At 40.9% G+C, this 27,749-nt stretch overlaps 1 long non-coding RNA gene across 1 annotated transcript in view; it reads right to left on the bottom strand.

The window, feature by feature from the left end:
- LOC110259485 overlaps nucleotides 1–27,749 on the bottom strand; it is a 123,763-nt gene that overhangs the window by 75,335 nt on the left and 20,679 nt on the right. The gene's annotated exons all lie outside the window — the stretch shown is intronic.

The following is a 27,749-nucleotide window of genomic DNA, read 5'->3' as shown; positions in this document are numbered from 1 at the left end:
TAGTCACTTATGATGGTGCATGATAGTGTGAGAAAAAAAAATGCATACATGTATGTGTGACTGGGTCACCGTGCTGTTCAACAGAAAGTTGACAGAACACTGTAAACCAGTTATAATGGAAAAAATAAAAATCATTATGAAATACACTATTAAAGAGTTCCCGTCGTGGCTCAGTGGTTAATGAATCCGATTAGGAACCATTAGGTTGCGGGTTCGATCCCTGGCCTCGCTTAGTGGGTTAAGGATCCAGCATTGCCATGAGCTGTGGTGTAGGTCACAGATGTGGCTCGGATCTGGCATTGCTGTGGCTGTGATGTAGGCCGGCAGCTGTAGCTTCGGTTGGACTCCTAGCCTGGGAATCTCCATATGCTGCAGGTGCGGCCCTAGAAAATACAAAAAGACAAAAAAAAAAAAAAGAAAGAAAAAAAAAAGAAATATACCATTAAGAAGATGAAAAGACAAGCCATAATAGAATGGGAGAAAATATTTGCTAACTATATATCTTATAAAAAAGATTTGTTTCTAGAATACATAAAGTATTCTCAAAACTCAACTGCAAGAAAACAGACAAACTTTTCAAATTAGTGTTTTCATTTTTTTTCCAGAAATATACCCAGGAGAGGAAAAGGTGGACCATACGGTACTCCTATTTTTAGTTTTTTGAGGAAACTCCACACCGTTTTCCATAGTGGCTGCACCAATTTACATCCTCTGCATCCTCTCCAATGCTTATTACTTGGAGCCATGTTGACAGGTGTGAGGTGACATTTCACTGTTGTTCTGATTTACATTTCTCTAATAATTAGCAATCTGAGTATCTTTTTAATGTGTCCAGTAGCTATACACATATTTTTTTTGGGGAAAAATATCTTTTCAGGTCTTGTGCCCATTTTTTGATTGGGCTGTTTGGGTTTTTTATATTGAACCATACGAGCTGTTTCACTGCAGCACTGCTTATAATAGCAAGATATAGAAGCAACCCAAGTGTCCATCAATATTAAAGGAGATGTGGTATATATACATATACATGCACACACATACACATGCACAATGTAATATTAGCCATAAAAAAGAATAAAATTCTCCCATGTGCAGTACCGTGGTTGGACCTAGAGAATATTATGATTGGTGAAATAAGTCAGAGAGAGGCAATTATCACTTATATGTGGAATCTAAAAAATTAGACAAATCAAATGAACACATATGCAAAACAGAAATGGACTTACAGATAGAGAAAATAAACTACTTGTTACCAAAGAAGACATTAGGGGCATGGGATTAAAAGACATAAACTACTAGGTGTAAAATAGATAAGCAACAAGAATATATTATACAGCACAGGGAATTTACTACCATAACCATTTTCTTGTAATAACTTCTAAAGGAGTATAAATCTGTAAAAATGCTGAATCACCATGCTGTACACCTGAAACTAATAATATAATACTGTAAATCAACAACACACACACCCCAAAGAAAACAAACAACTTAATTAAAGATGGGCAATGAAAATCTAAGCAGACACTACCGAAGATATACATACAGAGGGCAAAACAGCACATGAAAAGATGTTCCATGTCATTAGTCATTAGGCAAATGAAAATTAAAATCACGAGATCACCACATACTTACTAGAATGCCTAAGGGTTTTTTTGTTTTTTTGTTTTTTTTAATAACAAAACCAACTGCTGGCAAGGGTGCAAAACAACTGGAACTCATATACATTGGTGGGAGAAATACAAAATAATAAAGCCACTGCTGCAAACAATTTATCAGGTTTCTCTTATAAAGTTAAACACAGAACTACCAGAAGACCAAACAATCCCAGTCCGAAGTTTTTATTTCTCTTGAGTAAAAACCTAAGTTCATACAAAAACCTATATATTTACATAACATATATACTCATCACCACCAAAACCTGAAAACAACCCAGATGTTTTTTAACCAATGAGTGGATAAACACCATGCCAATGTTTCAACCATACAATGGAATATGGTTCAACGATAAAAAGGAACTAACTACTGATTCAGGAAACTTTGGTGAATCTTAAACACATTTGGCTAAATGGAAGAAGTCAGACCTAAAAAGCTATATATTGAATGCTTCCATTTTTAGGAATTTTGAAAAAGCCAAACAAACTAAAAGTAAATGGTTGCCAGGGGACAGAGGGCAGTGAAGGGTCTGATACAATGCAAATTAAAAGAAAACTTGGGAGGTGCTAGAACAGTTCTGCATCACAACTCATGAAGACATGACTCTATTCATTGTTAAGACTGTACACTTCAAAGAGCAAGTTTTTCTGCATTTAAATTTATTTAAAATAAAATAAAAAAGGATGTGGTGAGAATTCAAGATGGAACACAAAGCATAACCTAAGTATATAATCTATTCTTAGACTGGAGTCACATGTACTATAAATGAACAGCACAAGCACACTGGAGGGAGTGGCAAAGCAAAGAACCAACCTTAGTTACTTTCTTTTTTCTCTTTTTGTCCCTTTTTAAAATTATAGTTTATTTACAACGTTGTGACAGTTTTTGCCGTACAGCAAAGTGACCTATTCATATACAGACACACACTCTCTTTCTTATATTATCTTCCATCATGGTCTATCCCAAGAGACTGGATATAGTTCCCTGTATTATACAGAAGGACCTCATTGCTTATCCATTCTAAATGTAATGGGTTGCATCTACTAACTCCAAACTCCCAGTCCATCCCACTCCCCCCACCCCCTTAGCAACCACAAGTCTGTTCTCTACGTCTGTGAGTCTTTCTGTTTTGAAGATAGGTTCATTTGTGCCATATTTTAGACTTCATATATAAGTGATATTATATGGTATTTATCTTGCTATTTCTGACTTACTTCACTTAGTATGAGAATCTCTATTTGCAACCATGATGGTGTGAATGGCATTATTTCATTCTTTTTTATGGCTCAGTAGTATTCCATTGTATGTATGTACCGCATCTTCCTAATCTGTTCATCTGCCATTGGATATCTAGTTGTTTCCATGTCTCGGCTATTGTTAATTGTGCTGCTATGAACATACTGGTACATGTACCTTTTTGAATTATAGTTTTGTCTGGATATATTCCCAGGAGTGGGGTTTCTAGATTATATGGTAGTTCTATATTTAGTTTTCTGAGGAACCTCCATACTGCTCTCCATAGTGGTTGTACCAATTTACATTCCCACTAAAAGTGCAGGAGGGTTCCCATTTCTCCACACCCTCTCCAGCATTCATTATTTATAGACTTAAGATAGCCATTCTGACCAGTGTGAGGTGGTACCTCATTGCAGTTTTGATTTGTTTTTCTCTCATAATTAGTGATGTTGCACATTTTTTCGTGTGCCTACTGGCCATCTGTATGTCTTCTTTGGAGAAATATCCATTAAGTCTTCTGCCCATTTTTCAGTTGGGTTGTTTGGTTTTGTTGTTGTTGAGTAGTATGAGTTGTTTGTATATTTTGGAGATTAAGCCCTTGTTGATTGCATTCTTGGCAACTATTTTCTCCCATTCCGTAGGTTGTCTTTTTTTTTTTTTTTTTTTTTTTTTAATGGTTTCCTTTTCTGTGCAAAAGCTCAACCTTAGGAGTTCCCGTCATGGTGCAGTGGTTAACAAATCCGACTAGGAGCCATGAGGTTGCGGGTTTGGTCCCTGCCCTTGCTCAGTGGGTCGGGGATCCGGCGTTGCCGTGAGCTGTGGTGTGGGTTGCAGACGCGGCTTGGATCCCGCATTGCTGTGGCTCTGGTGTAGGCTGGTGGCTGCGGCTCCGGTTAGACCCCTAGCCTGGGAACCTCCACATGCCATAGGAGCGGCCCTAGAAATAGCAAGGAGACAAAAAAAAAAAAAAAAAAAAAAAAAAAAAGCTCAACCTTAGTAACTTTCAAACACCATATTTGGACCAGATTCTATAAAGCTACAAAGGAAAAGACCTGTACTCAAATACTATGTTGCAGTTCGTAAATTTGTTTCTCCCAGAGGTATAGGTTAGCAATTTTGAAGCAACTGCCTGTGTACACTAGAGTTGAACAAATAAATATATTCTAAATAATGAAAACTAGATTTCTAACTTTCTGTAAAAGCAGTTACAAATAATCAAATGGGTCAGGTCAGAATGAACACTGGTATTGGGTTGGAATCAGAGGTATTAAGAATAACTAATGTTTTTCAAAATATATTCCCTTGGATAACAAAAATAAATATAAATGAGTATGTGCATATATGTTTGGTGCATTGATAGAACCCAGAAATAATGACATCTCAGTACCACTGAGGATTTTACTGTCCAGAAATTAGCTTCTAAATGTCATTTTCCAATTAACAAACAAACAAAAAACAAAAACAACCACTACCACAACCAGGGCTCCTTGAATAAGCAGTTAAATCCAAACCTGAGGCAGAGAAAATACAAGGGGAGCCTGGAGCATCTTGTGAGCCAAAAAGTAGAGAAGTGCTCAAAAAGGATGAGGATATGTGAAAAGGGCTCAGGAACCAACCTCAGAGAGTTCCCAAAAGATGGAATGATTTGAGCAATAAAATGCATAAGAACAAAATAACCTATAGGATAAAGTATATATACATGGGCTAAAACTGAGAGAAAGAGAGATGAATGAGAAGGAACAGTTCTTCCAATAATTCCAATTAATACAAGCAGAAAAGGTAAGGGAAATAGAAAATCACCATTAGAGCATCACAATAATTGTTCTATGAATTCCCGTTGTGGCTCAGTGGTTAACAAACCTGACTAGTATCCTTGAGGTTGCAGGTTTGATCCCTGGCCTTGCTCAGTGGTTAAGGATCCACCGTTGCTGTGAGCTGTGGTGTAGGTCACAGACATGGTTTGGATCCCACATTGCTGTGGCTGTGGTGTCAGCTGGCAGCTGTAGCTCTGATTCGACCCCTAGCTTGGGCACCTCCATATGCTGCAGGTATGGCCCTAAAATGACAAAAGGAAAAAAAACCCCAAAAAACAATAATTGTTGTAGACAAGATCCACTGATAGATGTTGAAAATAGTGCGAGAAATTTTGAGGAGAAATAGGATATTTGCGCAGTTTCAAAGTATTTCTTCCGAGATATTAGGGGAAAACAGTAACTTTCAGTGGAAAACCCTGGCAGACACTGCTTGAGCCAGGTGATCCGTGTTAGCTCCATCAGGAATAAGGATTAACATCATGTGCCCTCTGATGGGGTAGCTGAGAAGGACACATTACTTCGGGGATATCTTTGTTCAACCTCATCTAATCATGAGAAAACGCTGAACCCAGATTGAGACACATTCTACAAAACAGCTCTTTAAAAATGTCAGGACCATGAAAGACAAGTAAAGATAAGGAATTGTCACAAACTGGTAAAGACTAAAGAGGCATGGTAATTATGTGCACTGGGAATTTGCATTGGCTCCTGGAAGAGAAAACGGGTATTTGTAGAAATACCAATGAAATGTGAATAAAACCTAGTTTAGTCTATAGTACTGCGTCAACATTCATTTCTCAGTTTTAATAATTATACTATAGTTATGCAAGATGTTAGTTAACAGAAGGGAAGGTGCGTGATGGGTACCTAGGAGCTCTCCATGCTAATTTTATAACTTCCCCTGTAATTCTCATGTTATTACAAGATGAAAAGATTTTAAATTTCCTTTAAGAGATATTTGACTGTTTAATGAGGGGTGGATTTTGGCATTATGATAAATCTGGAAGTAAAATTAAATTTTAAAATAGCACAAGAGGTAAGAGGGGTAAATAGAACGACGCTGTTGTAAAGTTCTTTCGTTTTAAATAACGTGATATAAAATTATTTTAAAATATACTGTGATAAATTAAATATGAACATTTATAAACTAAAAGCAATTACTAAAAATGAAAAATCACAGTAAAATGGAATTGAACATAATAAGCTACGATTGGCAATGAAACAGAATTATTAAAAAGCTCACTCTGCCAAGACAGATGAAATATACTATTAAAAAGGTAGTAAAACAGCAGAGACAAACAAAATCAATAGCAACATGATACAATTAAACCCAACCATATCTATACTTACATTAATAATCTAGATAAAGTAAAACACAACTGAGTCTTTCCAATGAGAAATTCACTTTAAAATGAAACACAGGTACATTAAAGAGAAAAATACATACAAAGTATATCAGGCAAATTCTGATGAAGGGAAAGCAGAAGTGACTTAACAAGAGACAAAGTAGAATTTAGGATAACAAATAATGCCAGAAAAAGACATTTCATAATGATAAAGGGTATAGTTCATTAAAAAGCATAATCCAAAATGTAGATGTACCAAATAACAGGACTTTGAAGTATATGAAATAAGAAAATATTTTTAATATAATGAACATATAACCATATAATATCTAAATTTGTGTAATGGTGCTCAAGTCATGCTTAAAGGGAAACTTATAGTTTTGAATGCTTATATTTGAAGAGAATAATGGTCTAAAATAAAGACTGAGTTTTTTTCCTTTGGCAGCTAAAAAAATAAGAAGAAAGTAAACCCAAAATAATGAAAAGAAAGATGATAATGAATATAAGAGTAAATATTAATGAAATAGAAAATGAATCAACAGAGGAAAAGTAATGAAACTCAAAGTGGATAATATAAAAAAAATGAAGTTAGACTAGTTACACTTTTAAAGAAAAAGATAAAAGACACAAATGACCATTTCCAGGAATAACAGAAAAAAAAATACTACAGGTCCTAGAGACATCAAAAGGATAATAAAAGAATATTAAAACAACTCTAAGCCAATAAATTTGCTCATTAAAAAGAAATGGAGAAATTCTTGAAAGTTTAATTGAATTAGTTATCAGAACTGACTCAAATAGAAATGGAAAATCTCTTTTACTTTATTTTTAAATTAACGTATAGTAAAATCGACTTTTTCAGTGTACAGTTTCTATCCTTTAAAAACACTGAATGCATAATTTAAAATATTCCCAAATTTCAGGTCCCATTAACTTTACTGGTAAATACAGACAAATCCTTAAAGAAGAAAAATACCATTCTTATTCTAGTCTTTCAGAAAGAAAGAAAAGGAAGGAACAATTTCCAACTAATTTTTGAAGATAGCATTATCTTCATACAAAAAAGACAAAGTCAATGAAAAAAACCACACACTATGAAATACTGTTGAAAAAAAATTAAAGAAGAGCTAAATAAGTGGAAAGACATCCACATGAATGAATGGGAAGACTTCATATTGTTAAGATGGCAATACTCTCCCTAGATGAATCTACAGGTTCAATGCAGTCCCTATCAAAATTCCAGCTGCCTTTTTGCAGAAACTGATGAGCTGCTTCTAAAATTCATCTGGAAATGAAAGGAACTAAGAACTGCCAAAACCCACCTTGAGAAGGAATAACAAAGTTGGAAGATTAACACTTCCCAAGTTCAAAACTTACTACAAAACTACCATAATCAACAAAGTGTGGTACTGGCATGAACAGACATGTAGACCAATGGAACAGAACTGAGAGCCTATTTTATCTTATATCTTACTTTATTTTTATTTTTAGGGCTACACCTGCAGCATATGGAAGTTCCTAGGGGTCGAATTGGAGTTGAAGATGCTGGCCTATGCCACAGCCACAGCAATGCCAGATCCAAGCCACATCTGCAACCTACACTACTTTTTTTTTTGCTGGCAGATCCAAGATCACCCCTGAAACCAGTATCACCTAAGTCAAGTGTCATCCATTCTCCTTGCTATATTATCAATTCCCCCAAGGCAAAAAGAGAACCTCCCACTACCCCCTACATGTATCACCCAACATGATTTACTTCCTCCTGATTTATTTATTTTTATTATTTTACTTATTTTTTTAGGGCCGCACCTGTGGCATATGGAGGTTCCCAGGTTAGGGGTCGAATTGGAGCTGCAGTTTCTGGCCTATATCACAGCCACAGCAATGCCAGATGTGTGACCTACACCAGATCCTGCAGCAATACTGAATCCTTAACCCACTGAGCAAGGCCAAGGATCAAACCTGCATCCTCATGGATATTAGTCAGGTTCTTAACCTGCTGAGCCACAACTGGGAACTCCCTAAGAGTTCATTTTAAAGTCATACATATATGGCCAAATGATTTTTAACAAAGGATGTCAAGATAGTTCAATGGAAGAAGTAATCTTTTCAATAAATGATGCTGAGAAAGCAAGTTATCTACAGGCAAAAGAATGAATTGGGATTCCTATTTCATACTCTTCAGAAAAATCAACCTGAAATGGATCATGGATCTCAATGTAAGAGCAAAAACCTGTAAAGCCCTTAGAAGCAAATTTAGTCATAAATCTGCATGACCTTGGATCAGGCAATGGTTTCTTGGCTTTGATTCCAAAAGAAACAAAAGAAAACAACAAATAAACCACACATCATCAAAATTTAAAACTTTCATGCTTCAAATGACGCCATTAAGAAAGTGAAAAGACAAGCCAAAGAATGGAAGGAAATTTTTGCAAATAATATATCTGATAAGGGCTTGTATCTAGACTCTACTAATGAAACTATTGCAACTCAATAATAAAAAGGCAACCCAATTTTTAAAAATAGACAAAGGAGTTGAGCAGACAGTTCTCCAGAGAATATATTCAAATAGCAATAAATACATGAAAAGATGCTCAACATCATTATCCTTTGGAGAAATGGAAATCAAAACTACAATGAAATGATACAATATATCTCGGATGGCTGTCAACAACAAGGTAAAAACAAGTGTTGGTGAGAATGTGGATAAACTAGGAACCGCACACATTTCTGATGGGAATTTAAAATGGTAGAGTCATTGTGGGAAATATTTTGGAAGTTCTTCAAAAAGTTAAACATAATCTTACCATATGATCCAGAAATTCCACCCTTGGGCTTATCTCAGTAGAGTTGAAAATATGTGTCCATATCAAAACTTTTAAACAACTGTTCAAAGTACCATTATTTCATAATAGGCAAAAAGTGACAACAATCTAAATGTCCGCAACTGATGAATGGGTAAATAAATTATGGTATATCCACAGCATGCAATATTACTGAACCATAAAAAGGAATGAGGTACTGTTACATGCTACAACATGATTGATTCTTTAAAACAGTATGTCAAATAAAAGAATCCATCACAAAAGGCCACATATTTTATGATTCCATTTATATGAAATGCCTAGGAAATGCAAATTCATAGAGACATAAAATAGATTAGTAGTCACCAGGAGTTTGGAGAAGAAAAGAATGAGGAGTAACTGCTAATGAGTACAGGGCTTCTTTTGGAGGTGACGAAAATGTTCTGGAATCAGATAGTAGTGATGGTTGCATATCTTGTAAGTATACTAAAAACTGATGACTTGTACATTAACTTTAAAACAATGAATTTTACGATATGTAAACTGTATTTCGATAATAAAAAGAAACCACAGACCAGCATAAATCATAAAAACAGATGTAAAGATCCTTTACAAATATTAGCAAATTGAATCCAACAATATATAAAGAGAATAACGTATCATGATCATGTGCAGCTTATTTGGAAATCACTGTAATTCACATTAACAGAATAAAGGGTAAAAATCACATAACCATCTCAACTGGTACCAAAAAACATTTGACAGTATTCAGTACCCATTCATGACAAAAACTCTTAGTAAACCAGTAATAAAAGGCAACAATAAACATTTATTTTCTGGGGTCAGGAATCTGAGTGTGGCTTAAATGTCTATGGCTCGAACTCTCATGAGACCTGTCCTCTGGGGAGCAGTCTTATCTGAAGAGGCAACTGGTGGGGAATGAACTTCTATGGTCGCTCAGATGGCTGTTGTCAGGATTCAGTTCCTTGTGGGCTGTTAGACTGAGGACCTCAGTTCTTAGTAACTATTGGCTGGAGCTCTCCCTCGATCTGTTTCCATATGGGTCGCTCCATAGGGCAGATCACAGCATGGCACCCGGTTTCCCTCAGGGCAAGCTGGCAAGGGAGAGTGAACCCTGAGATGGAAGCCACAGTCTTTTTATGACTTAAACTTTAAGGTGACGTTCCATCACTTCGGCTATGTTCTATTCATTAGAAGAAAGTCAATGAGCCCAGCCCACACCAAAGGACAGGAGATTACACAGGGATGTGAATAAAAGGGGGTGATAATCTTTGGGCACAATCTTAAAGACTGCCTACTATAAAAGGGCATCTTCAAAAAAATGACAGCTAATAGTATTAATATTACTATATTATAGTATATTTAATGGTGAAATACTGAAAGCTTTCTCCTCTAAGACAGAGAACAAAAAAAAAGATATACATCCTCACTAATTCCACTCAATATGTAAAATTTTATGTAGTAACATTATAATTATATATTACATATAAATTATATATAAATATAATTATATATATAAAATACTGGTGATCTTTTCAGTACAATAAAGCCAGGTACATAAAAAAGTAGGGTATAAAGATAAGAAAGAAATAAAATTATCTCTCTTCTTATATGTGATTATTTACTATGTACAGTGATGGATGTTAACTGAACTTATCGTGGTGGTCATTCTGCAATACATACAAATAACAAATCATTGTGTTGCATACTGCAAATTAATATAGTATTATATCAATTACAACTCAATTAAAACTAACCAAAAAAATTTAAGACTATGTAATGCTGGCATAAAAATCATCAAACACACCAATGAATAGAATGGATAATCCATAAACAGAATCTCTTATATACGATTTTTGATGAGAGTCCAGGTAATTCAATTGAAAAAATCAAGTCTTTTTTTTTTTTTTAAAAATAGTGCTACAAAATAAAACCAATAGTGATGATGCTAGTACACTTGTATATCAATATGGGAAAAAATAGACTTTGACTCCTACGTCACACCATATGCAGATATTAATCTGAAGCAGATAATAGGTCAACCTGTATTTTCCCCAGATCAATATACAGTTATTCCATTCCTCTGCCTCTCCAACATTGGATGTTGTCTTTTTTATTTCACTTGCTCCAGTGTCAAGAGGAAGAGAAACAAACAGAACCCCCATACAGTTCTGGTAGGTGTGTAAAATGGTGAAAGAACTTTGGAAACATTTTTACATTTTCATAAAATGTTAAACATATATCAATTTATGACAAGCAGCTGCCCAATTAGTTACCCAAAAGCATAAAAAAATATGTCCACAAATTCTCCTGTACAAGAATGTTTGTATCAGCTTCATTCACAATAGCCCCAAACTGCAGCAATCCAATCTCCTTCAATAACCAATAAATAAAATTTGATACATTCACACAAGTGAGATACTACTCCACAATTTAAAAAAGGAACTACTAATGCCCAAAATAGCATGGGTGAATCTTAAAACATTAGGCTGAGTCAAAGAAACCAGACACCAACAAGCATACATTGTATGATTCCATTTATACGAAACTCAAAACATACAAAACTAATCTATGGTTATAGTGGTAAGATTATAAGAGAAATGCAAATCAAAACTACCATGAGATGCCACCTCACACCAGTCAGAATGGCCATCATTAATAAATCCACAAATAACAAATGCTGGAGGGGCTATGGAGAAAAGGGAACCCTCCTGCACTGCTGGTGGGAATGTAAACTGGTACAGCCACTATGGAGAACAGTTTGGAGATACCTTAGAAATCTATACATAGAACTTCCATATGACTCCACAATCCCACTCTTGGGCATCTATCCAGACAAAACTCTACTTAAAAGAGACACGTGCACCCGCATGTTCATTGCAGCACTATTCACAATAGCCAAGACATGGAAACAACCCAAATGTCCATCAACAGATGATTGGATTCAGAAGAGGTGGTATATATACACAATGGAATACTACTCAGCCATAAAAAAGAAGGACATAATGCCATTTGTAGCAACATGGATGGAACTAGAGAATCTCATCCTGAGTGAAATGAGCCAGAAAGACAAAGACAAATACCATATGATATCACTTATAACTGGAATCTAATATCCAGCACAAATGAACATCTCCTCAGAAAAGAAAATCATAGACTTGGAGAAAAGACTTGTGGCTGCCTGATGGGAGGGGGAGGGATTGGGAGCTTGGGCTTATCAGACACAACTTAGAATAGATTTACAAGGAGATCCTGCTGAGTAGCATTGAGAACTATGTCTAGATACTCATGTTGCAACAGAACAAAGGGTGGGGAAAAAAACGTAATTGTAATGTATACATGTAAGGATAACTTGATCCCCTTGCTGTACAGTGGGAAAATAAAAAAAAAATAATTAAAAAAGGGGGGGAAAAAAAGAACCATAGTGGTCTATCATAGTCGAGTATTGAGCAAAAGGGAACACAGGGTAATAGAAATGTTCTATGTTTTGGTTGCAGTGTTGGTTATGCAACTATATACATTTTGTCAAAACTCATCAGATTACACTTAAGTTGTATGCATTTCACTGCAGGTAAATTTTATCTTGAATTTTTAAAAAAGGTTATGCTGGCTGCTGTGTGAAGAATGAATAGTAATGGGGCAAAAAGGAAAGTGGGGAGAGCAGTTGGCAGGCTGTAGGAGATATCCAGTGACTTGTACAGATGTGGTAGCACTGCAGATTAGATACAGATTTGGGTTAATGGTCGCCTCGGGACATCTTCCCTAATGGTGACAGCCCTCACAAACCTTCTCTTAAGCTTACAATATTGGCCCCGTTCCATTAATTTCACAATCATTATTAAATACTCACTGCAAACCAGGTAACTAATCACTTTCCTGCTTTTCATATGTTGGAATCCTGCCTACATTCCAAAACCAGCCTCTCTACCACTTGTTCAATACTGGGCAAGATCAGTAACATCTGGAGTCTCAGTATCCCTATCATCCCTAAATAGGAATAATAATTATATTTATCCTAAAGACATTATGAGGATTAATTTAGATTAAATACATGTGTATCTTTGAGTTTAAATAGGACAGTTATGGCAAAGTGACTAGTCCATTATCTGACATGTAGTAAGTAGTGAAGAAATAATAGACTCTTTCTTTCCTTTCTCATCTCCCTAAAGAATTTGTGAAGTCCTCAAGACAGAGGTATCTATCCTTCCACGCTTGTCTACCCAATGTCACAGGAGACCACAATGAAAGGTATGCTGCAGGTATGTACTTTCTTTCTGGCCCAAATTACTTTGGGTTCTTGGTACAGGTTTGCTCAGCTGGGAAACAGAGAGAACCCACAAGATTTTAGAAAACATAGGTTTGCCCTAATTAGAACTCAACAAAAGTCAAAACTTCAAGTGAAACTCAGATCTTTGGGGTTTCAATTCAACTTGGTGGTTGCAAAGCTTTGAAAAAAACATACAGTTCTAAATAAAAGCTATGGGAAGAGGCTTTCTTAAGAAAAAAAAAAAGCTAATAAAGTATGTTGACTTAAATAGTGCTTTATAAAACAGTATTATGATGCATTCAAAGAAAAAACAATAGGAAACATATGGATTAGATTCTCCTGGAAATATATCACGTTTTAAAATGTAGGGAAATGATGCTCAGGAAAATGTAGAGGCTTTGTTCAACTGAAAGCACAAATCATTTTCTGAGTTTATTAAAATTCTTTGCACACTTGTGATGAGCTCCAAGTGTGCTCCCTATCTTTTGGTCAAGTGACATCAGACTATTAGCGCCCCCAAATCAATCAATGCATCAAAATCAAACACATTTGGATGCAACAGACACATTTTGTGGAAACACCAGAGTTGGGAGAGAAGTGGGCTGGGAATCAAAGCCAGCTCCTCAGATGGGCTTCCATTGGATTTCAAGGGAAGAAGACATACGGCTTCAAGTTCAACATGAGGAATTAAACATATGTACATTCACTTCTACTCCCTCCAGAAATCCTGAAAGTTGGCCATAAAAGATATAATTTCCATGGACAGAGAGAACAGGAGAGATTATAACAGCAAGAGCATTTTGGAAGCTAGATAAGTGGTAACCAATTTTGCAGATCTGAAAAACTTAGTCCTAAGTCAACAGTAGTGAAAGCCAAAAATCAACCAGTCAGGAATTGGTAGAAACACTGCCTCTGGATGTGGGGGTGAATGAGCATTTTTTAAGAGGAGGATTGGTTTATCATCAGTTTAAGAAACTGTCAAGCCTTCAGAGATCCACCCTCATTCAACGTAGCCAGGTAGCAGCCCCATCACCACTTCAGCAGTAGACTCCAAGATTATTTTCTAGAGAGGATCAAGCAATCTTGAAATCACCAAAAACAGTTGAAGGTGAAAGTATCAGAATGAAAACAGAATGATTAAGTGAAAATTTTCAGATTATTATGAACTGAATTGTACCCTTTCCAAATTCACATGTTGAAGACCTAACCCCGCCCAACATTACCATATTTGGAGATGGGACCTTTAGATGGTAATTTAATTAAAGTCATAAGTTGGGACTCTGTTCAATGGGACTGTTGTCCTCATAAAGAGAAGAGGTGACTTCAGAGCATTCTCTTTCTTCATTTGCACAGTGGAAAGACCACATGAAGAGGGCAGCCTTCTGAAAGTCAGGAAGAGAAGCCTTGCTGGCAACCAACACTTGATCTGGAGCTTCCAGCCTCCACTAGAATATTTTTTCACTTTTTTATGTTGTTTAAGTCACACAGAGTATGGCATTTTGTTATGACAGCTTCAGCAGACTAGTAATATACATACTGAATAAGGAAACAGCTAGCCTTCTTCCCCTCCTAAGCTCCCTGAATGCTGAGAGCCAAACATATATCCTCCAGGTGGAAGACTGGAGACAATTCCATGAACAACCTTATTAGTTCAAGAGAAAAGTCCAAAAGATACCAACACTGAGGATTCCCAATGAAAATAGCCCAGCTAGATTATGTTTCATGAAGTTCACAGTTTAAACAACCCCACGTAAGGTACACAGAACTTTCAAGTCAGATTTTTAATTAACTCTGCTCTTAAATGTGAGCAGATAATCAAGAATAACCAGACATTTGTGGAAATTACATAATATGGAATATAGAGATTAAAATAAATAGGGAAGGTGAAGAAAATGTTAGTCAACTTCAATATTCTCAGAGAAGATATTACACCTATGAATTAAGAATAAGATGTATTTTAAAAAGGAATGTTTAGAAAGCAAAAATGAGCTTTTGGATTTTTTTTAAATGGTAGCAGAAACAAATGCATAAATACTTCAAAAATAAACAAACAGCTTAGAAATACAGAGGACAAAAAGATGGAAAATGGAAAATAAGATATTGGAGAAAAAGGTCAGTAAATGCACATCTAAATAACAGGTGTTTCAGGGGCAGGTGTGGGGGTAGAATATAGAAAGGGGGGAAATAACAGTATAAATAATCAAGGAAACAATTTTCACAAGTAATTACCAGGAATGAAGGACATGAGTTTCAAGATAGAAACAGACCCATTAAGTGCTCTGCATAATGAGTAAAAATATGCAAGGAACTGCACCATGAAATTTCAAAACAACAGGGACAAAGAAAATCTCCTACAGCAGAGAGGGAGAGAGAGAGAAACAGATTTCCTACAGTCGCCTTCCTGGCAACACTGAAAACATGAAGAAAACAGTACAAGACCATCAAAGTTCTGAGAGAAGATTATTTCCAACCTAGAATTCTATACCCAGCCACACTTTCAAGTAAGCATGAGGACAGAATAAAGACATTTTCAGACACTCAAAGTCACAGAAAAACTTCTTACTTCTTCGTAAGTTAATGGAAAAAAATGTGCTCCACCAAAGCAAAGAAGAAAGAGGAACATGTGGGATCCAGGAAACAGATCAGCAGAAAAAGAAAACCAAGGAAATTGCCAAGATATTACTGAAGGAACCCCAAAGAAAACCTGCAGAGTAGATCTAGAAAGCACCCAACCAACTTCAGAGGTTCCAGGAGAGATTTTTCTCAAGAAGATGGGATTGATAGAATAAAGTCTGTGAAAACAAATTTGAGATACTTTACTTAACTGGTGAAGAATGTGGTATTGAATGAGAGACATACAATAAAAAACTGGGCAGAAGCGGGGAAAGGTAAGAAACTCCAGAGAGGAAATGTTGATCAGGAAAGTACTAGTCTTCACAGTTCAGCTGTGAATAGAGGTTTCAGGATCACAAAAATTTAATCACCAATCACCGATCTAGTAAAATTATGCTCTAACTATTCTGGAACGATGAGAGTGCAGGTGGTGATGAAAAAGAGCTAAAACCTCTTCCACCGTGAGAGGTCAACTGACAATGCCAAAAATGAAAAATTCAAGCAGCATAAATGTAGGCACATTATTTAGAGATACAGAGGTAAATATCAAAAGGATCAGCTAAGTTACTATAAGTAGTTGCCTCTGAGAAGTAGAAAATGAGAGAGGCAGGCAGAAGTCCAAGACTGCGGTATGTGTGCATGTGTGTGTTTCCCCAAGTCTGCTAGTAATATCTGACTCTCTCAAGTATTTACAAACATCCCTTTTATTTTAAAATGAAATTTAAAACAAAAACCAATAAAAATTCTAAATGGATAAACAATAAGGAAGAAAAGGAATGGCAGAGGAGGAATGAATTTTTCATTTGCTTACAAGCTACTTTTCTTTCTTTTTCTGTGAACTGCTTGCTCACATCTTTACCTATTTTTCCATTGGGTTGTCTGACTTTTTCTAATTGATTTTTTTAAGGTTACTTATAAAGTAAGGAAATTAGTTAACTGTGAACCAGAATTATGCACCTGATTTTTCTAATGGTACTTGGATATTAAGGCCTACCATCAACTGGGAGCAGAGGCCAGTCCTCCCAGGGTTACACGTGAGCACCTAAAAGCAGGAGGAGATCAATAATGACAGTGGTCCCAACAGGGGGACGTTATCTAAGCACTGCTAGCATGCCAAGCACTGAGTTGCTTTTACACATCATCTCATTTCATCCTTCCCATGACTCTGTGAAAAATGCATCATCAGTATTCCCATTTTATGACAAAGAACAGACTTAGAGTGGTCAAGCCACCTGCTTAGGTATCACGGCCAGTAAAAGGCAAAGTTAAGATGCAAACCCAGGTTATCTGACCCCAGAGACCCAGCTGTTAACCACTCTGTCATACCATCTACCAGTGGATTCCCAGTGCCTGGCACATAGCAGATCAAATGCATTTTTTTTTTTTTTTTTTTTTGGTTCTCAGGCTCGAGGTTGAACTGGAGCTGGAGCTGCCAGCCTACCTATGCCACAGCTACAGCAACATGGGATCCGAGCTGCATCTGCAGCCTATACCACAACTCACGGCAATGCCAGATACTTAACGCAGTGAGTGAGGCCAGGGATCGAGCCTGAATCCTTATGGATGCTAGTCAGATTTGTTTCTGCTGAGCCATGATGGGAACTCCAGATCGCATGCATCTTGATGCCACTCTGGAAAAGCAAACCACCAGTGTAGCCTATGGGCAGGAGGTGACTGTTCTCTGCTGGGTTCTCCGTGTCTACAGAGGTCCCTGGCACAAAGTGGGTGCACAGCAAATGGTGGTTGAGTGAATGGATGAATGAATCAATAATGTCATCTCACTTGACCAAGAGCTCCTTGAGGACAAGGACCATGACTGCTTGTCCTCCCAGAGCCTAGATCAGTGCCTGGCACAGGGAAGGCAAGAACCAGTTAAAGACTGTGTGTTGTGGACGCAGACTTGTGGTTGCCAAGGGAGAGGGGGATGGGGGAGGAGTGGCATGGGAGTTTGGGGTTAGCAGATGCAAACTATTATTATGTATAAAATAGATAAACAAGACCCTACTGTACAGCACAGGGAACTATATTCAATATCCTATGAAAAACCATCATGGAAAACAACGTTTAAAAAAGCAGGTATGCATTACATTGCTGTGCTACAGAAACAACAGAAATTTAATTCCTGTGTGCAGCAGGAATGAACACAACACTGTAAATCAACTCTACTTCAATTTATAAAAAGACTGTGTGGTGAATGAAGTCAGCGCCTCTCTGCTGCTTGGGACCGTGGTGCCCGCAAGCTTTAACTCTTAGTCAAGTTGAAGCCACACTGCCAACCCTGGGAAATGTTCTACTTGACACCACTTGACATGTCACACTGGGACGAGCCATGCAAAAGAGGAGGAGGTCAGGGGGCCTGGCCAGAAAAACAACCATGGCCTGCCTGCTCTCAGGCTGAACAGCTGGTCCCCATCTTCCACCTCTGCCCAAAGGTCAGGCTGACTCGTATTTCTCAGCTGGGAGAGTAAGAGCAGCCCAGAGCCTGCGTGGTCATTTCATACTTTACCGGGGATAGAACTAGGTTTCCGTCTGCATCGGTTCACCTGGTCTTCAAAATGACCAGATGCCTCATGTGCTATTATCACCCCTAGGGATTCGGACAGGCACAGAGACGTTACGTTGCTCAAGGTCGCCACCAGCACAGCCAGGGTTTTAATCAGACCGTCTAGCGGGCTCCCCAGACCAGCAGCAATGCTCTTCCTCACTCAGGGCTGCCGTCCCACTCTTGCTCATCCTCCCAGACCCAGTCTCCCACTCTCCACCACAGGCAAGGGCTCCCAGCTCCCAGGACCCCTCCCTCAGTCCTCGCCCCTCAACTGGCTCTGCCTTTGCTCCTGCTCCATTACAGTGGCAGAAACCACCTGGCTTGTTATTCAGCGCATTGGGGTGCAAGCACGGATTCCCCACGGGGCCCCTGCTTTTGAAGGCCTCTCCTGATGTGCTCCCAGCACCACGTGGTGGCCAATGGGGCTCTCGGGGCCCCTCTGCACTTCCTGTCACACACATGGCTGAGGGACCCAAGTTGCATCCACACAGCCTCTTATGCAGAGCAAAGTGAGGCCACAGGTGAGCTGGGCCCCCATCTCAGGTCTCTCTCTTAGCATGGGTCCGAGGGCAGATGGCCAGGCAGACACTGCTGCCACTTCCATAACCTGAGCTTATGCGCTTAGGCTCTGGTGTCAGCCACGGCTTCAAATACACTCTGTGTGACCCTGGACAAGTTATTCAACGTCTCTGAGCCTAGGTTTCCTCCACTATAAAAGAGAGATCATAAGAGCATCCATCTCACATCCCAGGGGCTTAGGGGGATTAAACTAGTTAATAAGAGCCTACCTATTTCCCGAACCTGCGCTGTAGGCAGGTCCTGGGCAGCAATGCTCACCAACACCTGCATCATGGAGGGGCTGCGGGGGAGCCCCAAGGAGCCCTTTATTCAGGAGCACACTCGGCCTCCCTGTGTGTTCCCACCCCAGCCTTCTCTCCTCGTCCCGAGTCCACAGTCCCTCATAAGACATGTCCCAAGCTCAGTTTCCAGCAAAACACATGTTGAGGACAAGACGACAGATGAACCCTGAGTCCAAGGATGCCCAAGCCTCCCCCCAGGCTAGAGTCCCCAACCCTTCCCCATCCCACATGGGTCCCCTGGCCTGGCAGGACCTTTGGGAAGGGGGCCTTCTGGCAAAGGAGCCATGCAAGGCAGAACAAGCCCCACCCTGGGACATTCCTCATCATCCATGTGGCTGGCCATGGGCGGGCCCTTGCCACTGGGTGACACCGGCTCCTTGCTCGCCAGGCTTCCGGGCAGCCCTCACCCACCCTTCCTCTCCCTCCTCTCTTCCCAGGGCTTGGCAGGCCACAAAGCTTGCTCTCAATTAGCCTGAAAAACTCAGTCACCAGGGGAAGTCCTTGAAGTTGAGGATTTCAACAAAGCTAAACCCCTAAATCCCGTGGCCGCCAGCCTGTCTTCACAGCTTCTCTGACTCTGCCAGAAACTGCGCTTACTCCCATGCAGAAACCACAGCCCTGGCGGCTTCGGTGTCTCCCCCCATTCTGGGCCACCTTATCAGGGCAAGCCCGGCCCATCCTCTATCTGCCTGCCATCTCTAAGTGCTTCCATCCCCCTGACAGGCCCCATAAAATCTGGTCAAAGACAAAGCTGTCTCGCTTTTGACATCACCGACTTCAAAGGCCACAAATTAGGTGGGGCCGATCTGGACGCTCTGTTGAGTTGAGAGCAATGCTTGGTGCTCCTGGAATGACCCTGTTGGTCTGGGGATCATTCCAGGAGCCCCAGAGCTTATCAATAAAATACACAGAATTGGTTAAGGGCACAGGCTCTGGAGCCAGGCAGCCCCAGTTCAAGTCCCAGCTCAGTCACTGGGTAGCTGGCAGGTTGCTTACCCTGTGTCTCTGAGTCTTCTCTGATGAATGCAGATAATGGAATGTATCTGTCTGATCCTCCAAATGCCACTGAGACAGTCCTGACGTGACAAAGAAGGCTCCCTTCTCTATGGAGTTGGCTGCCTCCTGAGGCCCCAGAGAGCCACCCTCGCAGGGCCCTGGGTAGCAGTGAGAACTGAATGTGATGGTGGCACTGGGAAAGGAGTGAAGAAACAACCTGGCCACACGGCATCTGCAGGGTCAATTCCCAACACTCCATCACCCACCCCAGGCCATCGGGGCTCAGGGCTCCAAAACCCCTCACCCTCTAGTAGCAGGAGTCGGTCCCCAAGGGAACAGAGGTTACTGTTTCATGGGTCCAGAGTTTCAGTTTGGTAAAGCAGGTAAGCTCTGCAGATGGATGGTGATAATAGTTATACAGTATAAACTGATTTCACTGATCTGCATGCCTCAAAATGGCTCAAATGGTAAATTTTGTGTGAATAACTTATCACAATTTTTAAAAAGTCTGACCTCGGGCAGAGGAGACAGTTGAGAAGAGTGGAAAATAGCTCTTCTAAGAACTCAAGCTGAACCCCAAGATTCCTGCCTGCTGATAACAGAAATGAAGCTCTAAGCAAGTACTCTCCCACCCATCCCAAACCCATCCCATGGCTCTGTCCGTCCCCATGCAGGGCAGAGGCCTGAGCCATCTCTGCTGTCCACATGGCCTCACCTCCCTGAGGCCCTCAAGTATAATCCCACATGGCTCAGGTCCACGGACAGTGGCTGCTCAGGACCATTGCTGCAGCTCCTCAGTGTAAAGAAAGCCGTGCAGAAAGGGGAAGAGGAAGAGGGAATTAAGTCATCCCCAGCTTTTCTCCCAAATTTCACTGCGAAGAGTCAAGACACTTTTCAGGCCCACTGCCCAGAGACAAAAGAGGAGATGAAAATATTTATTTGTTTCTAAGACTCTTGCAATCCCAAGATGAAAAGCCCACCTTGGCTGTTAAGATACTGCCGCCTGAGTCACTTCCATGGCAATCCTGCCCCCCCACCCCACCCCCCAGGTAGCCACCCTCTCACTCAGGTCTGGGGGCAAGAAGTTCTACCACCTCACGGGGGAGAAAAAGTGGGATCCCGGTCGCAACAGAAACAGAATCTATTAAAGGAGAATGATCCCCTATTGGCATCAGGGAGCCATAAATAGCCCAGCCGCCCCAGTTGAATCACCAGAGCTAGCACTGTGTCAGCGTTTCTATATAAACCAGGGTTTGCTAGGGGATTAACTCACAGCCATAAAAAATTTGCTCCAGGCTGAAACTTGGCCTAAAGAAAATCTCAGGCTAGGAGGAGATACTGCAAAGAAAGCCAGACAGACACCACCCCCAAGCCTCGTGAGGACAAGGGTGCCTCTGACCAGGACCTCTTACACTGGGGCTCCGTTGTCACCAGCACGTAAGAAGCCTGGTGATTTAGGGCACTGCGCAGCATTGTCATAATTCAAAATTTGGTTCTTTTTTTTTCCTTCCCCAAGCCAAAAGAAGGGATATTTGCTGCTCCGAGAGCTTCGTGTAGGCCTGCAAACCCTCCCCGTCCCTGATGACAGCTCAGTGTCAAGAACAGGGAGATTTACCTGGGCAGGGAACCAGTGCTCATGCTGATTCTCTGTATGTTGTTGGGACAACGGGTGCTGTCTTCCACCCCAAAGGAGAAGGCTTAAAACCAAGGCCTGCGAACCCAGGATGTCATAAGGGTAGAATAACTCCATATATGACACAGGTGTAGACAGTGGAGAGAGGATGTTTTGTTTTGGTTTGTTTTTTGCCCCCCTCTGGAGAGTCAGTCAGTTCAATACCATCTGTTAAATAAAGCCAGACCCCACTGCACACCATATCCATCCATGCTTCCTGGTTAATTAAGGATCTAAATGAAAAAAATAAAACGATAAAAAATATTAGAAGAAAACTTAAGAGAATGTGTCCATAAATTCAGAGCAGGGAGGTCTTCTTAAAGAAGATGTAAAAACCAGAAGCCATAAAGAAAGAGAGGTTTTAATCAGTAGCAACACAAAGTTTAAAATATTGAGGTAGACAGATTTATCATAGATAAAATTAATTAAGAGAATAGATGGGAGGAAAAAAATGCAACACTTAACGGCAAAGGGTTTCCCTGCTGTCTTAATGAAGGACTCCTACAAATACATAAGAAAAAGAATAGCAGAAACAGAGGCAAAGGATATGAAAAGGCAATTTAAAGAAGAAGCAATGTAAATTGCCAAGAGGTAGGGAGAAGAGCTGCAACTTCACTGGCAGTTAGGGAAATACAAATTAAAACAATAAATTTGACCATCAGATTGATGAAATTAAAATAGAACAGTAATACCCAGCGCTGGTAAGGGGGTGGGAAACAGGAGTTCTCATTCATTTCTAGGGTCTGATGAACTGCTACATTCTTTAGAAAAGATGTCTGGGAGTTCCCGTCGTGGCTCAGTGGAAATGAAACTGATTAGCATCCATGAGGACGCAAGTTCAATCCCTAGCCTCACTCAGTGGGTTAAGGATCCATCACTGCCATGAGCTGTGGTATAGGTCGCAGATGGGGCTCGGATCTGGAGTTGCTATGGCTGTGGAATAGGCTGGTGACTACAGCTCCGATTAGATCCCTAGCATGGGATTCTCCATATGTCACAGGTGGTGAGACCCTAAAAAGACCAAAAAAAAAAAAAAAAAAAAAAATGTCCAGCACCATCTATTAAAATTTAAAGTGCCTGCAGTCTCACAGGATCATGACAGACAGGATGTGTTTGTAAGAATATTTATAGCAGCACTGTTTGTTAGGGCAAAAACAAAGATCGAAATGAATGTCCATCAGTTAAAGTGCTGAATAAATTGTCTTATGTTTACATCACTGAATATGAAGTATGCAGCGACTAGGGAAGAAGAGAATAAATAACATCTTACATGTCCTAACAGAAAAAGGCCATGATGGATTTGTTTTCAATTTTTCATTACTCACTTATTATAATGCATTGTCCTTTAACAGCTATTTTTAACTTAATGAGTCTTTTTTGTAATTCTCCCTTTACATTACTTACTATTGTCTGAGTGATCCATGAATGTGAGAAGGTTTGAATCTGCCTAGGTTCCTCGCTGATAATTCACTAGCTAACACAATACCGTGATGTGGTGTTAATTGAAACGTGATGTCAAGTTAGAGCACTGTGTTTAATACGAGTGCAGTTTTATTTTGAAAATGAAATAAATCAGAAAGAAGAAAAGTTAAAATTCCAATATATGCATATAACCCATCTTTTAATTTAAATCGGTCCATGCATGGAGAGAGATGCCGATGAAATTACCCTATATTGCTCACAGTGATATCCTCAGAGGAATGGGATTCAAAGGGGGACCCACCAACTATTAACTTTATTCTGAATTGTTTACCCTAAATTGTTTGGGTTTTTAGAGCAAATATATATTACTTTTATGATATTTTTAAGTAGAAAAGTTTTTACTTACTCCAAAAGCCAAATTCATTGGAACAGGGGAAATGAGAGGTGAATCTTAAGACATGCTTCATAAACACGATGAAACGTGGTAGTTAAAATTACAGAGCGCACTAATTAACACCATGGCGTATACTAAGTAATGCTATGATTGGTCAGAGAAACGGCACTAACCCAGCACTCAGGGAGCTCACAGACCAGGCAGGGACACCATATCTACGAAGCTCTCAGAGAACAATTTTAAAAGGCACAGAGATGTTTGGGAGCACTCAGGATCTGGGGTGTTCTGGGAGGGCTTCATGGTGGAGGTTTCCAAGGCTTTGCAAATGGAAGGACTTGGATGAATGGAAGATTAGGGAGGGCGAGAGTAGCAGCCGCACAAACAAAAGGTCCCGGACTGTGAATGAGCCTGGTCACGAGAGGCTGGGTTCTAGAAAAGGGCCTGGCCCTCTGTAGTGCTCGGTATCGAGTCCTGAACTCCACCTGCCACACCTCCTCCTCTTCAGAAGGTGGCCCTGGTCAACGAGGCTTTGTCCATCAGCCCGAACACGGCCTCTGCAAAGGACAGGTTTCAGCTTCCCTTCAAAGGACCAGTTCCGTGGGGAGTGAGTCACAGCCAGACGGCTGTCTCTCCCCAGTGCTGAGCCAAAGACAGGCCCTCAAAAGTCTGGGAGCCCCGCCAAGGAGCAGACGCCTGCGAGGCTCACCTCTGAGGTCACGGAGTGGTTGTCACGCCCAGCCTCAGTGGGTCCGCATTGCCACTCCCACCTCAGGTCAACCCACCCCTTCCCCCTTGGAAGCCCACGGCCCGTGGTTGTTCTCTTCCCAGTTGGTGTCTGAGCTGGTTGAGAGTAGCGACCAGCTCTGCTCCACGTCCCTTTGTCCGACGCCTCAATGAGTAAATGACTAACTCACGTGGGTCTGCACAGCTGATCTTTGCTGCAGAAGCCTCTGGCCTTCCACCTTGGTGTCTGGCAGGATGATAACACTATCAGGGGCTGGGAGCTAAGAGCTGGGATCTGGAGTTTACAAAACCGACAAACAAGGTTTTGTTGGGAGAGGCCAAAAAAAAATAGCGCCCCATACCAATATTTTTAAGAGAGTCTTTGAAGAAGGACAAGGAGGGACTGTGCATTATTTTCCGTGGGGGAAGAAGAGTCAGGGGGAGTTTGCAAATTCTTTTTCCTTATTTTCACTGGAGGCCTGAGCATTTGGTCTATTTCACATACTCTCTAAAGAAGGAAGAACAAGGAAGAAGCGAGGTTTCCCCACAGGCATGTCCTGAGTGGAAAAGGGCGATGCTTTACTTTGTTTCAAGCCCAGCAGTGGCCCGGGGGGTGGGGTGGGGTGGGGGGGAGCTTATCATCCTCAACCCCTCAGGGATAGCAAAGCTGGCTCTCAAGAGAGATGCACCCTTCCTGCTGATTCCTTTTCTCAGCCCTTGGATGGTTCAGCCCCATCCAGGTCAGTGTGCAGCTGGCGGGGTTTACTGGGTCCTGCTCTGCCTGTACTGAGTCACTGCCCTGAGAGGGTGGGACGAGGACACCCATGAGCTCCCAGACATGCAGGTGAGGCCTCTGCCAACCCAACTCCTCATGAATTCTGTCCGGCTCTATCCTTAGCTACTGAGTATCCACAGCCAAGGGCAAGGCCTTGGGTACCAGGACAGGTATGACTTCTGCACTCATGGACTTGGAGCTGGCAACCTCCAAATGAGACTCCCGGGGTCCCTTCCAGAATCCACAGGAGTGATGACACCTTCCTCCTTCTGGGGCAATCGCCGCTTCTTTTAGAACCCAAAGGGGCTGGCTCCCTATCTTGGTTTCAAAATCTTGGATTTTAAAAATCGTGGCTTTCTGCTCAGAGGACGTGAGATTCCTTCCTTCTTTCAACCAGCGTTTATCGAGTGGTTCTCAGGAGCCAGGCTGTGATCTATGCGGTGGGTATATAATAGGGAAAAAAATAGGAAAAAAAAAAAAAAATCCCTACCCTTATGGGGCTTAAACTTTAGTAGCAGAAAAAGAAGGAAAACTAATTAAGAAAGAAGTCATTTCTCCAAGTGCCGTAAGCGAAAGCCAGAGCAAGGCGTGCTCCTGGGATCCAGGAAGGGGATACGTTAAACAGGGGGTCGCCGAGCTTCCTCTCGGCCCCGGCTGCTCAGCCTTTCTCTTCTTGCCGAGATGGTGTTATTATGGTTCCCAAATGTTTGAGGTTCGAGTGAAGAGTTCATCTGTAATGGGATTATCTCTGGCCCTGTTTGCTTTCATTACAGTCCGACTCTCCCCGAGCATGAGAATCTAACCTTACCGAAAGCATATTTGGGTAATCCGATATAAACTAAATTTAAACTTTGACCTCCGACAATAAAAACGCTACTTTCCCCCCTCTGAAGACCTGAAATTCCGATGAAGGGCCTGCCGGCTTCACTTTCCCGGGTCTTCGCTGACTTCTAATTAGATTCTAAGCCTTACGCAGAAGGGGCTGAGCGCAGGCCCAGGCCAGGCCGGGCGCCGGCCCACCAGCCTGGTCCTCCGTCATCCCCACCCCTAGTCGGCCGCCTCTCCCAGCTTCCCAGCCCCTTTCCCCTCCAGCGCCCGCTCTGCCGTCTCATTGCCCAAGAGCAAGGGAGTGCTGAAAACTCAAAATGAAATTGCTATCTTGAGCCACATTGCAAATGCGTCCTGATTGATTCCCGTTTGGTACGAACGGCTTTAATCCCGGTCACGGGTAAAGGTTAAGTATGAGCTTACTCCCATCTGCCCCCACGTCATGGACTAATTCCTATAGGTTATCTTAGGGAGAAATTAAGGCAACCAATTCCGCATGGCCCCCCCACCCTGCCCGCCGCCAGAGCTGCTCTTTGCATCTGCGACCTCAGCAGGGTCCCTTGCCAGCCGCCCCTCAACCATGTTTTGTTAGAGCCTGGCGTTCCTGTGTTGCTCAGGTTTGCTAGACACGAAAGTTAAACCTTCCTTTTTCCTTTTATTATTAATTTTTTTTTCTTAAGAGAGAAATTAAATACGTTTCCCAGTCTGGACCAGAAGAAGCCACTAAAAATTCAAATTCAGGGATGTCCCACATTAATAACTGTTCACCGAGGAAGCATTTCCTGTTTATACGTTGAGCTAATGAGAATCCATCACCGCTGTCAAATACACTGAACACCAAGTTCAAATGTCAAAGCAAATGTAAGAGGTCACACATTTCCTTTGCTAACTAAAAGTGTAATGCATAAATATTATTGCTCCCAAACTCTCCATCTACAACATTTGTTTAGAAATATGCACATGCAATATAAATTGTGATTAAGTTAAATGGGTATATTATTTCCTGTTTTAAGGGCTAACAGCAGCATGAATTATGCTTTACTGCAAAGAAGGCTCAAGTCACAAGCAGTTCGGCCCGAGGACAGCCCCACATTTTACACCCCCAGACTGGTTTTTGCACGTTCATTCATAAATACTTTACATTACCCAGCCTTGCTGATAACTTTCCCTTCTGCTGCCTTATAAAAGCGCTCTTACTATTGCAAAGGTCAGCTAAATGGACATAAACTTTGAGCCGAGCTACATGCGAAAATAAAAGTGGAAAAAACAAAAAAGATTTACGAAGCCAGGGTCTTCCTTCGCCTCGGGAAGCATACTACCAGAATCCAAATTAAACGGAAACTTTGCATCTGGGGCATGATTTCGGGAGATGGGAACTGTGAGCATGAGACGCCACCCCCCCAGAGTTGTAACTTCCCAAACGCTTCAGCCGGAGCAGCACGACCAGGAGGGGAGCCATGGTTCATGCCGTGTCTGTCCACAAACAACGTCAACCAACGCCCTCCGTTTCCGTTTCAGACACATGTCTACACAGGCATGTTTAGGTTATTTTAGGAAACCCAAATCTATCGCAGCAACAAGGGAAGCAGGACACACAGAAACACACTCTCACCCAAGAACCTGATAGAGGGCTCTCGGCGCTCTGATCAAAGGATGGATGGGAAGACGAGGCCCAGTGCCAAAGCTGACCCTGACCCGTCTGGCTCTGTCCGATGAGGAAAGGAGTGCAGTTTTACTCCCTCGCCAAGGACAACTGTCACCAAAGACCAAAGATGCAAAG

This window comes from Sus scrofa, chromosome 2 (genome assembly GCF_000003025.6).
Source record: "Sus scrofa isolate TJ Tabasco breed Duroc chromosome 2, Sscrofa11.1, whole genome shotgun sequence".
Taxonomy (NCBI): domain Eukaryota; kingdom Metazoa; phylum Chordata; class Mammalia; order Artiodactyla; family Suidae; genus Sus; species Sus scrofa.
Note: the sequence above shows the minus strand (reverse complement) of the source record. Positions and strands in the feature narration are given on the sequence as shown.